Genomic DNA, 18,374 nt, shown 5'->3' with positions numbered 1-18,374 from the left:
TGGAATCGTATCCGCTGATGTAGGAGACTCGGATATACTACAGGACTGCCAGCAAGGTGACTCAGATTTATTTCCTTAACTTTGATATACATAGCCAGCCACCGTTTAATTTTAAAATGCATGCAATATAGCAAAAGGTACACCAGAGATTTCACGTATCCACTGCTTTTATTGCAAATGCGTGTACCCATTAATAAGGAACAGACTCAAATTACTGTTAAGATGTGCCTGTGTTTAATTGGACTTAGGAACCGCAGGAACGTCCACTGGCACGCACTCAGAGTCCGCACCACCTGAGCAGCCAGAGCCCATTCAGTCCAGCGTCTCCCGTGTCTCTAATGTTCCCCCAGTGCTGAAGCCCGTCCATCTGGCCGTGTCTTGACGCATGCTGTTCTGGAGTCACAACAACAAATTGTTAGGGCCATTGAAGAAATGAACAGTCACCTTAAAAATGTCACTGACGCACTCACAGAAATAAGCCATTCATTAAAAGAATTGGTCAAAAAATGAACTTTGTGTCTGAGTACCATTTATATTGTCGCAATTACACTTTGACGGGCCTGAATGGCTTGTTGATTGTGCTGCACATATACTGGTCCTGGGTCAGGGTCATCTGGCGGTGCCCCCACCTCACCAAGGGGTATGCCATGCCTGTGCGCGACATTGTGCAGCACTCCACAGGCCAGTATGATGCGGCAAACCTTGTCAGGGGCGGTATAACAGCATCCCCCGGTCCTGTCAAGGCAGCGCCACCGACATTTCAGCTGCCCAATCGCCTGCTCCACAACTGACCGAGTGCGGGAATGGGCATCATTGTATCTGCGCTCTCGGTCAGTTTGTGGGTTGGTGAGGGGGTTAACAGCCACGTCTTTAGTGGATAACCACTGTCTCCTGATGGGCAGTAATAATAATTACAGACACAAACATTTTACTTTTAGATAGAACCATACATTTAAATGCATAACTTACCAAGTAGCCACCCATCGCGCACCCTGCCAGCTTGGAGTCTCATCCCAACCATGCTGTTTGTAAGGATATATGAATCATGGGTTGACCCAGGCTACCTTGCCACAATATTTGTTAGGCGCATTTGTGCATCACATATAATCTGCACATTTATTGAATGGAAATGTTTCCGATTCACATATGCAAATTCGTCTTCAGATGGCGCCTTTATAGCAATATGTGTGCAGTCGATCGCTCCGATTACATTAGGAAAACCGGCTATCGCTGCAAATTGCGCTTTGATGTTTGGCTGGTCACCTGCATCGTATGGGAACGTTATATACCTGGTAGACAAGCGGATGATGCCGTCCCATACAGGTGGCATTGCACGGCTCAAACACGACTGGCTTATTCCTGAGCGGTCTGCCAGTTCTCTTTGGAAAGAACCGGTTGCTAGGAAACCAAGTGTAGTAAGCACCTGTAAAGGAACGGGTAATGCGTGGTGTTTCTGTATGATATGTTGGATTAAGGAATAAAGACAGACACCAATGTTCAGTTCAATAGCCTTGTTAAGCCTTGTACAAATCCCTACGCGTGGAGTCTGGGGAACAGTCCAACTAGTCGATTACCTATCAACTAGACTCCGTAACATCATCCTTTTCAATAGAAAGTGCAAACATAACGGCATAACATTGCGTTCTTAACAGTCAAGTCATAACAATTGAAAAGCATGACATTTTCTTTTTACTTCAGCTGTCATCTTCCTTTTTTAAATTTTTTAAAAAAATTTTTTTATTTTTAATTTTTGTAATTTTTTTTTTTTTAATTAACAGACAACAAGTTAAGTCTCTTGCTTACAGAGTAAGCCTGTCCGGTGGCTTGCACAGCCGACCCACCCGTGAGTAAGTATTGGCTCTGACAGGGGTAGGATTAGGGCCACGAGCTGGAGAGTTTGGTGGGGTAGAAGCTTCACCTTCAGTTGGCTCATGTCTCAATTCTGCACCCCCTTACCCTTAGGCCTGGACTGTGATCCAGCTCATCTAAGTGAGTGTATGGCATGTTCTGGTTTGTCTGCTCTGCTACGCGCAGATCCACCCGATTGCGACGATAGAGGGAGCCACCAACATCCACCAGGTAAGAACGTGGTGCAACTCTCTGTAGGCATGTGCCCAGCCTCCAAAGTCCTGTGTGGTCTCCCGGCAGCGGTTTCATCCTTATAGTTTCACCCACCTCCAGCTCTGGTAGGTCTCGAGCAGTCCGGTCGTAGAAGCACTTAGCGAGCTGCTTTCTGTGACGCAGTTTGTCCGTGACGCCAACCATGACGCAGGGCTCAAGTAGCTTGTTAGCTACGGGGATAGTAGTCTTCAGACGTCTGGACAGAAGGCGTTGTGCTGGGCTGCTGTCCATGTTTTCGGTGGGTGTGTTCCTCCACTGTAAGATCGCTTTCCATGGGGTCGTTGCTGTCGCGCAAGGCCCTGCTTAACAGGTTTTTTGCAATCTTGACAGCTGATTCTGCCTTGCCATTTGCTTTTGGGTGTCTTGGAGAGGAGGTCACGTGGTCAAACTCCCATTCTGAGGCGAAACGCTTGAACTGTGCAGTGAATTGTGGGCCATTGTCCGTGATTACCTTGTCAGGCTGACCTTGCCTTGCAAACTGCGCCTTGCAGCGCTTTATGACCGTCTCTGCGGACAAGTCAGGGAGCAGTTCAATTTCCCAAAAGTCAGAGTAATGATCAACGAGGAGAAGATAGTCCTTTTGTCTGTGGCTGAATAAGTCCATGCTGATGATTTGCCAGGCCCTTGTGGGCAGTTCGTGTGACATCATGGTTTCCTTTTGCTGTTCATGAGCGTACTCGTTGCATGTGGTACAGTTGCTGACAAAGTCTTTAATTTCTGCTTGCATGTTTGGCCAGTATAATGTTTCCACGAGCCTGACGGTAGCATGCGTCACCTCCGACGTGACTGGAGTGTATGCGGGTAAGCATCTCTGGACGTAGTGATTTGGGAATAATGACCTTCTGACCTCTGAACAAGACGCCATTTTGCACACTGATCTCATCTCGAAAGGTCCAGTATTCTCTCACTGTGAAAGGTGTCTCCTCTTTCAGATATGGCCAACCTGCTAGAGCCATGGACTTCAGTGACTGTAGGTGTTCGTCCTTGTCAGTATGTTGCCTGATCTGGGCTAGGCGGTGATCTGTCACGTTTAAGTAGTCTGCCTGATTGATCTGTTGAACATCTTGTTGTTCCTGCTGTAGCGAACAGATGGCCTGCCGCTGATAGGCAGTGCCTCTACCTGTACATTGTGCTGTTGCCCTGCTCAGTGTGTCGCTGATGTACATCTCAGGTCCTGGCTTGTAAATGACCTTCAGGCTGTAGTTTTGCAGAGTCAGGAGCATACTTTGAAGCCTCTTGGGCGCGTTGAGAGAGGTTTACTGAATATGGCAATGAGTGGTTTGTGGTCAGTTTCAGCGGTGACCAGCTCTCGACCATATAAGTAGTGATGGAATCGCTGGCAGGAGAAGACGATGCTGAGGCACTCTTTCTCAATTTGTGCATAGTTTTGTTCGGTGGGGGTGAGCGCTCTCGAGGCAAACGCAACGGGCTGGCCTTCCTGCATAAGGCAGCATCCAAGTCCCCCTTTGGCTAGAGTCGCTCTGGATTGTGACAGGCTTCGTGACGTCGTAGTAGCGCAACACTGGCATGGATGAAGCCAGAGATTTCATCTCCTGCACTGCGGCCTCGTGCTTGGGTAGCCAGTGCCATGGTGTGTCTTTGTCCAGCAACCGGCGCAGAGGCTCACAGACTGCTGATAGGTGTGGCATGAACTTTGCAAGATAGTTTGCAAAGCCGATGAGACGCTGTACTCCTTTTGCATCAGACGGGTTTGGCATGTCGAGGATCGCTTGGACCTTATCTGGGTCCGGCTTCAGGCCTTTTGCCGAGAGAATGTGGCCATGGAAGTGGACGTCTTTCACCTTGAACTGCAGCTTCTTCAGGCCAAGACGAAGCTTAACTGATCGGCAGCGCTCCATCAGTGCCAGGAGCTTCACATCGTGGTCGCGTTCTGCTTCTTCGTCTGTTTCACCACAGCCTACGATCAGGATATCATCGGCGATGGGTTCAATGCCCTTGAGCCCAGCCAGTAACTCGTGCTGCTTGCGTTGGTATACCTCAGGCGCCACTGAGACACCAAACGGGAGCTTGAGCCAGCGTTTCCGACCCCCAGGGGGTCCAGAAGGTAGTCATGAAGCTGCTTTCTTCGTCCAGCTTGCATTGAAGGAATGCATCTCGGGCATCCACCAAGGTGAAAATCCTGGCCTTGGGAAGCTTATAGAGGACATCCTCTAGTGTCGGCATGATGTAGTGGGATCGTTTCAGTGCTTGGTTCAGATGCTTTGGGTCGATGCAGACCCTCAGCTTCTCTGGTTTTTTCACTATGACCATATTGCTGATCCAGTCAGTTGGTTCAGTCACAGATGTCATGTGGCCATCGGCCTCATACTTGTCCAGCTGGGCCTTCACAGCCACTTTCATTGCAATGGGCACATTGCGAGGAGCACACTGGACTGGAGTAATGCTCTCATCCACTTCAAAGTGTACCTCCCCAGGCACTGATTCAACGGGCATGTTGAATACATCGTCATATCTGCTGAGTAGTTGTTCTTTGGACAGGGGTCCATGCTGGACATGATCCACAATGTGCAGGTCATTTGGTACAGTGAACTGCATCAGTCCCAGGCGTTCGCATGTAGAGCCTGAGAGGAGAGGATTTTGACTGGTTTTCACAATCTCGAACTCCAGCTTGTGTTTGCGTCCCCGAATAACACATTCGGTCTCAAAGGTGCCCATAGAGCTCATTAGTTCTCCTGAGTACAGCTTTAGTCTAGTATCGCTGGGAAATAGATGTGTGTCAGGTGCCAGATTGATTTTGTCTTTGTAGCTCATTACGTTGCATGTAGCACCGAATCCAGTTGACATTGTTGTTGCTTGTTGTGTAATCGTAGTGTCACAAACCATTTCTTCCCTCTTGAGTGTACAGCCCCAATGGATTCATGCATGTAAATGTCACTTTCACTGTTCAGCTCTGAACATTGAGTAACATCATCAACACAGTGAATCTTGCCCTCACTCACCCCTTCTTTTGCTTTTGAGACACACTTTTGCAAAGTGATTATTAGTTCCACAAGCTCTGCATGGTTTTCCATAGGCCGGGCAGTGCTCTTTGCCACGTGTGTGTGTATTCCCACAGTATTTACATGTTACGGGGCTCTCTGTGTTCACCGTTCGTGGTGAATTACTCTGCCTCGATTGGTTTTGTCTGAATGTCTGCCTAGCAACAGCGTGAACAGTATCAACGTCGGAGCGTGGGGTTTCCGTTTCCATTGCTCTCATTCTCATGTCAGTGACTTCAGCAGTGCGGCACATTTCGATGGCAGTTACTAATGTTAAGCCTCTCTCTCTCAGTAGACGCCGGCGCGTATTCTCATTTGCAATTCCCAGTACTATTTTGTCACGAATCAGTTCATCTTTCAATCCCCCCGTATTCACAAGTGGCGGATTTCTCTCTCAAACGGGTTACAAAGTTGTGTACTGACTCACCCTCTTCCTGTTTGCAGCTTCCGAAACACGAACCGCTCGTAAATTACGTTTCTGGCGGGTTTGAAGTAATTCTCCAATGCATCCAATATAGCCTTTGCATCACACTGTTGTCGTGCCGTGAGGGTGAGATTGTGCCGGTAGATATGCCTGCATTCGCTGCCCATTAAACTCCTCAGAGTTGCCGCTTGTACCTCGTTGGGTTTCTCATGTAGACCGGTCGCCAGCGCATAGTCCTCGAATTCATCCCTGAAGTTGTCCCAATTAGTATTCCAGTCCCCTGTGAGAACCATGTGATTTGGTGGCGGAATGTTCGCTGCCATAGCAATGGAATAGGAGATTTCTTTGTCTTCAGTCATGGAGGTAGGTAGTGATGCTAGCTAGCCAGCTAACACGAGTTGATCAGTGTTGTGAGTAGGAAACGGCTTGTGTTCGCATATGGAACGTAACTGCGCCTATACTGTACTTAGCTACAAAAATAACCAACGTGTGTTTTCCGAGCCACTTCTGATACCATGTTTCTGTATGATATGTTGGATTAAGGAATAAAGACAGACACCAATGTTCAGTTCAATAGCCTTGTTAAGCCTTGTACAAATCCCTACGCGTGGAGTCTGGGGAACAGTCCAACTAGTCGATTACCTATCAACTAGACTCCGTAACACGTGGCTCCTCACTGTCTCTCTTTCCAAATTCGGACCCAACTCAGCGCAGAGCTCCAAGAGTATAGCCCTTGGAAATCTGAAACGGCTGATGAGCCAGTCATCGTCGTGGGCCAGAAAATCACCGTGGTCCCTAAAAACTCGTTCTCTCCGGATTTGTCCATTGAAAATGTCTTCTAATAAAGCCAAAGCTGCCATTGCTAGACGGGTTGTATCAATTTTCACATCCTTTATATATGTTCTTACTTAATTGCATAATTAATAGAATATTCTAATAAGACTCGTGTGACAATAATATGGCAAATCATTTATCAATTACAAATTATAAGCAATATCTGGCAGGTGCGATAGAACAGTTCGTAGTGTAATGTTTGCCACTTCACTTTATTGCCTCTATGAGTCGCCAACGGACAAACATCACAAAAATGTACGTACGCCAGGCCTGAAGTTTACGTGGAAGAACGCACATTCTTACGTTAATTTCACTGTTAGTACATCTGACCGTGAACGTGAAAGCTGGCGTACGCCGTGTTGATACATGAGGCCCCTGGAGTTTTGCTAAACGGCGTTGGATTGGAACCGGTGCTAAGGCCAGATGACAAGAAGATAGAGCTCTTTGTCCATGCACACCAGTGGTGGGTTTAGCGTCAAAATGAGAATGCATGAGCAGAATAAAACCCCATAGTTACTGTAAAATATGGTGGTGGATCTTTGATGTTATGGGGCTATTTTGCTTCCACTGGTCCTGGGGCCCTTGTTAAGGTCAACAGCATCATGAACTTTACCAAGTACCAGTATGTTTTTGCCAAAAACATGGTTGCCTCTGCCTGGAGGCTGAAACTTGGCCATAAGTGGATCTTCCAGCAAGACAATAACCCCAAGCATACATCAAAATCCACAAAGGAATGGTTAATTGGTCACAAATTCAACATTTTGCAATGGCCATCTCAGTCTCCGGACTTGAAACCCATTGAAAACCTGTGGTTTGAATTGAAGAGGGCGGTCCATAACTGCAGACGAAGGATTTTAAGGCTAGTGGGCCACAGAACATCGGCCTTCATTTTCTATTCATTTCCCGACGATTCTACATGTTTAATCACCACCGTTCGTCAACACCCAGCAGGTGAGATATTCTACTGTAGACAGCCAAACGTCTGGTTGGTCTCTCTGCAGGGCCCTGAGTTTCTCCTGACCATGATCTTCTGCAGACAGCTAATGATCTGGTTGGTCAGTCTTCAGGGCCCTGAGTTTCTCCTGACCATGATCTACTGCAGACAGCCAAAAGTCTGGTTGGTCTGTCTGCAGGGCCCTGAGTTTCTCCTAAACAGGTGACCTAAGCAGGAGAATATCCAGTCCCTATCCAGAACATCCCTGTGCATTTCATTTCCTCACTAAAGGTGGACTGTTTATTCCACACTAGATTTCCTACAGGCTGTTGTAGAATAAATAAGGGTTTGTGCTTGAACAACAAGTGAAGAGGTGCTACCTTTAATCTGGAATCCTTAATGGTGAAATGTTTCTTCACGGTGAAACTGCCTCGTCCGTTTGAGATATTACAACAACAAAGAAGTTACTGAAAACAACGAACACAGTTTTTTACATGTGCAATCTTTTTTTTTTTACCACAGTGGGGCTGTTTCCCCAAATCGGACTCCATCTTTAAATCTTAACAGAATCTCAAGAAAGTAGTGGACGACACTCTTCTCCATAAAAAACTCTACTTTATTATGAATGAATCTAAAATACTGGGATGTTTCAGTCATGGTGGATCTTCATCAGACAGAGCTCTTTCGGTCCACCATGACCCAAACGCCACAGTATATATAAAAAAAAAAATATTCATCTCCTCCAGTTTCTTCCTACAGGCTGTGCACAAATATTACATGAATCTCATTGGCCGGATCTGATGTGTTCTCGCTCCGTTACGTTCAATATAGTTTATTACAATGTTTCAGGGTTTAATTAAACAGCCAATGGGTGCATTTACACAATCACTTTTATTCAAGCAGTCAGCTACGCATGAAACCGTTAGTAAATATCTAATCATTATTACCCACATGACTTCACACACTCCCAGTCCTCATTCATAAACAGGGTTCTCCAGACCGCCCTTTGATGAGAATGAAACAGCATTAATATGAAAACAAAATCTAATAAAAAAACAATTTAAATGGTTGAAATTACACTTTTATTCATTAAAATTATGACTTTTTTTTCTCCATATTTCCAATATGAGTAATCATTAATATTTACATCCTGTCCTGGAGGGGCACAGCTCTGGTTGCATCCCAAATGGCACCATATTCCCTATATTGTGCACAATGTCCCTGATCAAAATGTAGTGCACTAAACAGGGAACAGGGCACCATTTGGGATGCAGGAGAAATGTGTTAGATGGCTCATAGTAATATGTCAGCACTATCAGTCATTAAGGTTTCACCACCGTCTGAGCCTTGATTTGGAAAGAAACAATGTTTTATAGCACACAATGATTTGACACAATGAGTTCCCACCCTCCCTTCAGAGTAACTTCGACAGCCCTGAAAGATTGATTCAATCCAACTTTATCGGTACATTGTCCTTTGGGGAGAAATGGTGGCTGAATGCAGAGTCAGACACTGAATACCACCGCTCCTGTGATGGGTAGAATAGCAGACTGGAGAAAAATAAAGAGAGAGAGAGAGATGGAGAGAGAGAATGAGAGAGAGAGAGAGAGAATGAGAGAGAGAGAGAGAGAGAGAGATGGAGAGAGAGGGAGGGATGGAGAGAGAGATGGAGAGACAGAGAGAGAGAGAGAGGGACAGAGAGAGAGAGAGAGAAAGGGCAACCAGTGAAGAACAAACACCATTGTAAATACAACCCATATTTATGTTTATTTATTTTCCCATTTGTACTTTAACTATTTGCACATTGTTCCAACACTGTATATAGACATAATATGACATTTGAAATGTCTTTATTCTTTTGAAACTTCTGAGTGTAATGTTTACTGTTATTATTTATTGTTTATTTCACTTTTGTTTACTATCTACTTCACTTTCTTTGGCAATGTTAACATACGTTTCCCATGCCAATAAAGCCCTTAAATTGAAATTGAATTTAGAGAGCGAGAGAGAGAGAATGAAAGAGAGGGCGACAGAGAATAGAGAGAGAGAGAGAGAGAGAATGAAAGAGAGGGCGACAGAGAATAGAGAGAGAGAGAGAGAGAATGAAAGAGAGGGCGACAGAGAATAGAGAGAGAGAGAGAGAGAGAGAGAGAATGAAAGAGAGGGCGACAGAGAATAGAGAGAGAGAGAGAGAGAGAATGTCCTCTCTCTCATCCATCAACTTTATATTAATTCTTATAAAAAGTGTTGAACAACAACAGAAACTCAGCCTTCACAACTGCGTCTAGACTGATCTGATTTAGGAGGACAGCCAGGCTCTGCTATTAGGCTACAGGAGGACAGCCAGGCTCTGCTATTAGGCTACAGGAGGACAGCCAGGCTCTGTTATTAGGCTACAGGAGGACAGCCAGACTCTGTTATTAGGCTACAGGAGGACAGCCAGGCTCTGTTATTAGGCTACAGGAGGACAGCCAGACTCTGCTATTAGGCTACAGGAGGACAGCCAGGCTCTGTTATTAGGCTACAGGAGGACAGCCAGGCTCTGTTATTAGGCTACAGGAGGACAGCCAGACTCTGTTATTAGGCTACAGGAGGACAGCCAGGCTCTGTTATTAGGCTACAGGAGGACAGCCAGACTCTGCTATTAGGCTACAGGAGGACAGCCAGGCTCTGTTATTAGGCTACAGGAGGACAGCCAGACTCTGCTATTAGGCTACAGGAGGACAGCCAGGCTCTGCTATTAGGCTACAGGAGGACAGCCAGACTCTGCTATTAGGCTACAGGAGGACAGCCAGGCTCTGCTATTAGGCTACAGGAGGAAAGCCAGGCTCTGCAATTAGGCTACAGGAGGACAGCCAGGCTCTGTTATTATGCTACAGGAGGACAGCCAGGCTCTGTTATTAGGCTACAAGAGGACAGCCAGACTCTGCTATTAGGCTACAAGAGGACAGCCAGGCTCTGTTATTAGGCTACAGGAGGACAGCCAGGCTCTGTTATTAGGCTACAGGAGGACAGCCAGGCTCTGTTATTAGGCTACAGGAGGACAGCCAGGCTCTGCTATTAGGCTACAGGAGGACAGCCAGGCTCTGTTATTAGGCTACAGGAGGACAGCCAGACTCTGTTATTAGGCTACAGGAGGACAGCCAGGCTCTGTTATTAGGCTACAGGAGGACAGCCAGGCTCTGTTATTAGGCTACAAGAGGACAGCCAGACTCTGCTATTAGGCTACAGGAGGACAGCCAGGCTCTGTTATTAGGCTACAGGAGGACAGCCAGACTCTGCTATTAGGCTACAGGAGGACAGCCAGACTCTGTTATTAGGCTACAGGAGGACAGCCAGACTCTGCTATTAGGCTACAGGAGGACAGCCAGACTCTGTTATTAGGCTACAGGAGGACAGCCAGACTCTGTTATTAGGCTACAGGAGGACAGCCAGGCTCTGTTATTAGGCTACAGGAGGACAGCCAGGCTCTGTTATTAGGCTACAGGAGGACAGCCAGACTCTGCTATTAGGCTACAGGAGGACAGCCAGACTCTGTTATTAGGCTACAGGAGGACAGCCAGGCTCTGTTATTAGGCTACAGGAGGACAGCCAGACTCTGTTATTAGGCTACAGGAGGACAGCCAGACTCTGCTATTAGGCTACAGGAGGACAGCCAGACTCTGTTATTAGGCTACAGGAGGACAGCCAGAGTCTGCTATTAGGCTACAGGAGGACAGCCAGACTCTGCTATTAGGCTACAGGAGGACAGCCAGGCTCTGTTATTAGGCTACAGGAGGACGGCCACTACAGCCAGGTGAGCTACACCACTCCAGCCGGTGCTTGGCATTGCTCATGGTGATCTTAGGCTTGTTTGCGGCTGCTCGGCCATGGAAACCCATTTCATGAAGCTCCTGACGAACAGTTATTGTGCTGACGTTGCTTCCAGAGGCAGTTTGGAACTCGGTAGTGAGCGCATCAGTACTTGGCGGTCCTGTTCTGTGAGCTTGTGAGGCCTACCACTTCGCAGCTGAGCCGTTGTTGCTCCTAGACGTTTCCACTTCACAATAACAGCACTTACAGTTGACCGGGGCAGCTCTAGCAGGGCAGAAATGTGAAGAACTGACTTGTTTGAAAGGTGGCATCCTATGAGGGTGCCACGTTGAAAGTCACTGAGCTCTTCAGTATGGGACATTCTACTGCTAATGTTTGTCTATGGAGATTGCATGGCGGTGTGCTCGATTTTATACATCTGTCAGCAACGGATCTGGCTGAAATAGAATCCACTAATCTGAAGGGGTGTCCACATAGCTTTGGCCATGTAGTGTATCATCTACCCAGAAACCAATGTTCTCTTTCACAACGTTATATAATACATCAAAATCCCAGGTGTTCAGAGTGTCCAGGAATAATACTGTTCAGATAAACTTGATGTAATTCATCAATTGATTGATTAATCCATTAATTAATTTATTCATTCATTCATTTATTAATTCACAGATATACAGAAAAAAGGAGAGTGAACGACCAACCTGCCTCTCTTCCCACCTCTCCATCCCTTATTCCTCCTTTTCCATCTCTCTTCTCTTATCCCCCCTCTCTGTCCATTCTCCATGAATACCATCAGTCCCTTCTCTTTCTCCATTCCCTCTCTTCTCTCTCTCCATCTAGCTTGTTCTCTCTGTGTGTCATTTCATTCCAATAAGGCTCCAGTCACCTCTAGCCCTGATGAAACCCAGTGTGCCATGAACAGATCATAATAACACCATCACCTGCATCTAGCAGACACTGCTGCTGCCTGTATTGCTCTATCCATCTTCTCGCTCGTTGTACCCCCCTTACGCTGTACCCCCCCTCTATCTGCTTCTCTCTCTGTACTAATCTTATCAAACAAGTTAGGAACTTTAAAAAAAGAAAAATAAGATATCATGCTTCAATATGAACATCTCCACAGGACCTATCTTCCTTATAGGATGACATTAAAATACAACCGTCTCTTCCCTGAGCCACAGGGCTTGTTATGTCTCCTGTCTCTTCCCTGAGCCACAGGGCTTGTTAGTCTCCTGTGTCTCTTCCCTGAGCCACAGGGCTTGTTAGTCTCCTGCGTCTCTTCCCTGAGACACAGGGCTTGTTAGTCTCCTGTCTCTTCCCTGAGCCACAGGGCTTCTTAGTCTCCTACATCTCTTCCCTGAGCCACAGGGCTTGTTAGTCTCCTGTCTCTTCCCTGAACCACAGGGCTTGTTAGTCTCCTGCGTCTCTTCCCTGAGCCACAGGGCTTGTTAGTCTCCTGTCTCTTCCCTGAGCCACAGGGCTTGTTAGTCTCCTGTCTCTTCCCTGAGCCACAGGGCTTGTTATGTCTCCTGCGTCTCTTCCCTGAACCACAGGGCTTGTTATGTCTCCTGCGTCTCTTCCCTGAGACACAGGGCTTGTCAGTCTCCTGCGTCTCTTCCCTGAGCCACAGGGCTTGTTAGTCTCCTGCGTCTCTTCCCTGAGCCACAGGGCTTGTTAGTCTCCTGCATCTCTTACCTGAGACACAGGGCTTGTTAGTCTCCTGTATCTTCCCTGAGCCACAGGGCTTGTTAGTCTCCTGTGTATCTTCCCTGAGCCACAGGGCTTGTTAGTCTCCTGTGTCTCTTCCCTGAGCCACAGGGCTTGTTAGTCTCCTGCGTCTCTTCCCTGAGCCACAGGGCTTGTTAGTCTCCTGTGTCTCTTCCCTGAGCCACAGGGCTTGTTAGTCTCCTGTGTCTCTTCCCTGAGCCACAGGGCTTGTTAGTCTCCTGTGTCTCTTCCCTGAGCCACAGGGCTTGTTAGTCTCCTGCGTCTCTTCCCTGAGCCACAGGGCTTGTTAGTCTCCTACGTCTTTTCCCTGAGCCACAGGGCTTGTTAGTCTCCTGCGTTTCTTCCCTGAGCCACAGGGCTTGTTAGTCTCCTACGTCTCTTCCCTGAGCCACAGGGCTTGTTAGTCTCCTACGTCTCTTCCCTGAGCCACAGGGCTTCTTAGTCTCCTACGTCTCTTCCCTGAGCCACAGGGCTTGTTAGTCTCCTGTCTCTTCCCTGAGCCACAGGGCTTGTTAGTCTCCTACGTCTCTTCCCTGAGCCACAGGGCTTGTTAGTCTCCTGTGTCTCTTCCCTGAGCCACAGGGCTTGTTAGTCTCCTGTGTCTCTTCCCTGAGCCACAGGGCTTGTTAGTCTCCTGTGTCTCTTCCCTGAGCCACAGGGCTTGTTAGTCTCCTGTGTCTCTTCCCTGAACCACAGTGCTTGTTAGTCTCCTGTCTCTTCCCTGAGCCACAGGGCTTGTTAGTCTCCTACGTCTCTTCCCTGAGCCACAGGGCTTGTTAGTCTCCTGTGTCTCTTCCCTGAGCCACAGGGCTTGTTAGTCTCCTACGTCTCTTCCCTGAACCACAAGCTTGTTAGTCTCCTACGTCTCTTCCCTGAGCCACAGGGCTTGTTAGTCTCCTGTGTCTCTTCCCTGAGCCACAGGGCTTGTTAGTCTCCTGTATCTTCCCTGAGCCACAGAGCTTGTTAGTCTCCTGTGTCTCTTCCCTGAGCCACAGGGCTTGTTAGTCTCCTGTCTCTTCCCTGAGCCACAGGGCTTGTTAGTCTCCTACGTCTCTTCCCTGAGCCACAGGGCTTGTTAGTCTCCTGTGTCTCTTCCCTGAGCCACAGGGCTTGTTAGTCTCCTGTGTCTCTTCCCTGAGCCACAGGGCTTGTTAGTCTCCTGTGTCTCTTCCCTGAGCCACAGGGCTTGTTAGTCTCCTGTGTCTCTTCCCTGAACCACAGTGCTTGTTAGTCTCCTGTCTCTTCCCTGAGCCACAGAGCTTGTTAGTCTCCTGTGTCTCTTCCCTGAGCCACAGAGCTTGTTAGTCTCCTGTCTCTTCCCTGAGCCACAGAGGAGATATAAACATTAAATACTATCTACAGTAAGTGAGTTCTGAGTTGTAATTCCTGCTGTCACAGTACAGAGGTGTGTGTGTTTGAGAGTGTGAGAGAGCGAGACTGTGTGTGTGTGTCTGTATGTGTGTGTTTTATGTGTGTGTATGAAATAATGACTGTGTGTGTGTGTGTGTGTGTGTGAAATAATGACTGTGTGTGTGTTCATGTGTGTGTGTGTGTGTTTTGTGTGTGTGTGTGTGTGTGAAATAATGACTGCGTGTTAGTGTGTGAAATAATGACTGTGTGTGTGTGTGTGTGAAATAATGACTGTGTGTGAGTGAAATAATGACTGTGTGTGAGTGTGTTATGGATGTGTTTGTTTTGTTAGCGTTGTACCTCAGGGTTATTCATTAAACCAAACACTCCACTTTGAGCTGCGAAGGCCTTGGACTGGATGGAACACCTGCTGGAGTTAGTTGTGCGTCTGTTTTGCACGTCAGCAGTTCTCAAGATATTGGAATTTCCCTTTAAGGTTCGGGATAGAGTCAGAGAGGAAGAGAGAGGCCCAACTGGCGGAAAATATGTCTCCCTCCAGCAGGTGGTGTGTTTTAGTTGTTAATATGCTTTGATGTTACTACTGTGCAGAATTAGCCGACAGTACCGAATTTGGTCAACAACAAAACATGTAATGGCTTATTTGCTACGTGAGGTTTATTTGATCGGATAGAAGTTTCGTAATGCTTAAGTTGTTATGAGTGTACTGATATAAGTAGGACACGTGACATCCTGGCAACTTGGAGAAAAAACACTATCTCTTAGTTGTCTCGAGATGGCTATGCATATTCATGGCATGAGGCCAGTAGCAGAAAGTCTCTCTCCATTGAATACAGTCGTTTGACGTCAACAATTCTCATAGAAGTTCCTTGGTGTCCACATTGCTAAGGACCTGTCATGGTCCAAACACACCAACACAGTCACGACAACGCCTCTTCACCCGCAGGAGGCTGAAAATATTTGGCATGGGGCCCTCAGATCCTCAAAAGGTTCTACAGCTGCACCATCGAGAGCATCTTGACAGGCAGCATCAGCTTGGTATGACAACTGCTCGGCACCCGACCGCAAGATGCTACAGAAGGTATTGCGTAAGGCCCAGCACATCACTGGGGCCGAGCTCCCTGCCATCCAGGACCTCTATATCAGGCGGTGTCAAAGGAAGGCCCTAAAGATTGTCAAAGACTCCAGCCACCCAAGTCATAGAATGTTCTCTCTGCTATCAAACAGAAAACGGTAACGGAGCGCTAAGTCTGGAACCAACAGGACACTGAACAGTTTCTACTCCCAAGCCATAAGACTGCTAAATAGTTAACCAAATAGCTACCAGGACTATCTGCATTGACCCTTTTTGCACTAACTATTTTTGACTCTACGCACACACACTGGACTCTACCCACACACTCACACATACTTACACTGACACTCCAACACACACACACACACACACTTCCAAACTCATCACATACGCTGCTGTTACTGTTTAATATCTATCCTGTTGCCTAGTCACTTTACCCCTACCTATATGTACATATCTACCTCCATTTCCTCATACCCCTACACATCGACTCGGTACTGGTACCTTGTGTATATAGCCAAGTTATCGTTACTCATTGTGTATTTATTCCTCGTGTTATGCATTAAAATGTAAATGGGAAATGCATTTCTTTATAGTATTATTAAATGTTTTATTGTATTCTGCGTTGTCTGGGGGGCACCAGCAGGAGAAACAGTACGGTGTGTGATTTCACTGTGTGTGTGTTCCTCAGCAGATGATGCTTTAGTGTTCCTAAAGGAAGCTGCGAGGAGTCACAGCTGGAGTCAGACTGTCTCTGTCCCCTGGTGACGTCATGGGGGTTGTGTTTGTGTCTCTCTCTGTGTGTATCTCTGTGTATCTCTGTGTATCTCTGTGTATCTCTCTGTGTGGCGTGTCTCTCTCTCTCTCTATCGCTCTCGCTCTCTCTGTGTGTATCTCTGTGTATCTCTGTGTGTATCTCTCTGTGTATCTCTGTGTATCTCTGTGTATCTCTCTGTGTGGCGTGTGTCTCTCTGTCTCGCCCCTCAGTGACGTAGTTTGGGGACCACAGTGACGTACAGGAGAGATGCCCTAACCCTAACCCTCAGGACATACCAGATACCACCAGTAGCTCAGTCTAAAATGACTGAAAGAACAACAACAACAACAACAACAACATAATCATAACTCACAACTCACAACAACAAGATACTTATAACTCCCCTGCTCTAAACTGTATAAAACCCTTTAAAACCCTTTACATTACATTTGACACTGTCATTCAGAGTGACTTACAATAGTGCATTCATATTAAGATAGCTAGGTGGGACAACCACATACCACAGTCATGGTCAGTACATTGTTCCTCAATAAAGTAGTTATCAGCAAAGTCAGAGCTAGCAGGGAATGTAACTTTGAAAAATGTAATTTATCCTCCAGTTTGTCCTCTCTCTCTAGACTTAATGAAACACCTCACTGTATCTGGGCCGGACTGACACACACACAAACACATGAACACACACACACACACACACACACACTCACAGACATGAACACACACACACACACACCCACACACTCACACACACTATGGAACTCTCGGCGGGAAGCATCTGGTTGGCGCGGCGACACAGGTGGTGGAGTGTAACACCTGCCATCTGGCACTCTTTAAGTATCCTGTGTGTGTGTGTGTGTGTGTGTGTAGTGTATACGCGTGTGTGTGTGTGTGATGTATGTTTGTGTTTGTGTGTGTGTCCTTACCATAGTTGCAACCCTGCAGAGTCTCTTTATTAAACAGCTGCTTGATCGTCTCAATGAGATCTCACTGACAACAGTGATCTAAGGGTGGAGAGAGAGAGAGAGAGAGAGAGAGAGAGAGAGAGAGAGAGAGAGAGAGAGAGAGAGAGAGAGAGAGAGAGAGAGAGAGAGAGAGAGAGAGAGAGAGAGAGAGAGAGAGAGAGAGAGAGAGAGAGAGAGAGAGAGAGAGAGAGAGAGAGAGAGAGATTTGCGACCTGTTGACACAAGAAAAGGGCAACCAGTGAAGAACAGCCCAGTACATCACTGGGGCCAAGCTCCCTGCCATCCAGGACCAGAGGAAGGCCCAAAAAATTGCCAAAGACATAGATATTAGACACCATGTGAAACCATAGCCCCTCTCACAGGATATAACAATATATACAGTGCCTTCGGAAAGTATTCAGACCCCTTGACTTTTTCCACAATTTGTTAGGTTACAGCCTTATTCTAAAATTGATTAAATTGTTTTTTTTCCCCCTCATCAATCTACACATAATACCCCATAATGACAAAACAAAAACAGGTTTTTATACATTTTTGCTCATTTATAAAAAATAAAATAAAAATACTGAAATATAACATTAACATAAGTATTCAGAACAGTTACTCAGTACTTTGTTGAAGCACCTTTGACAGCAATTACAGCCTCAAGTCTTCTTGGGTATGACACTACAAGCTTGTCACACCTGTATTTGGGGAGTTTCTCCCATTCTTCTCTGCAGATCCTCTCAAGCTCTGTCAGGTTGGATGGGAAGCGTTGCTGCACAGCTAATTTCAGGTCTCTCCAAAGATGTTCGATCGGGTTCAAGTCCGGACTCTGGCTGGGGCACTCAAGGACATTCAGAGACTAATCCCGAAGCCACTCCTGCATTGTCTTGGCTGTGTACTTAGGGTCGTTGTCCTGTTGGAAGGTAAACCTTCGCTCCAGTCTGAGGTCCTAAGCGCTCTGGAGCAGGTTTTCATCAAGGATCTCTCTGTACTTTGCTCCGTTCATCTTTCCCTCGATCCTGACTAGTCTCCCAGTCCCTGCCGCTGAAAAACATCCCCACAGCATGATGCTGCCACCACCATGCTTCACCGTAGGGATGGTGCCAGGTTTCCTCCAGACGTGACACTTGGCATTCAGGCCAAAGAGTTCAATCTTGGTTTAATCAGACCAGAGAATCTTGTTTCTCATGGTTTGAGCGTCTTTAGGTGCCTTTTGGCAAACTCCAAGCGGGCTGTCATGTGCCTTTTACTGAGGAGTGGCTTCCGTCTGGTCACTCTATAATAAAGGCCTGATTGGTGGAATGCTGCAGAGATGGTTGTCCTTCTGGAACGTTCTCCCATCTCCACAGAGGAACTCTA

The sequence above is a fragment of the Coregonus clupeaformis genome, chromosome 35 (assembly GCF_020615455.1).
Source record: "Coregonus clupeaformis isolate EN_2021a chromosome 35, ASM2061545v1, whole genome shotgun sequence".
NCBI classification, from domain to species: Eukaryota; Metazoa; Chordata; class Actinopteri; order Salmoniformes; family Salmonidae; genus Coregonus; species Coregonus clupeaformis.
The sequence above is the reverse complement of the archived record's forward strand: the minus strand, read 5'-3'. Positions refer to the sequence as shown.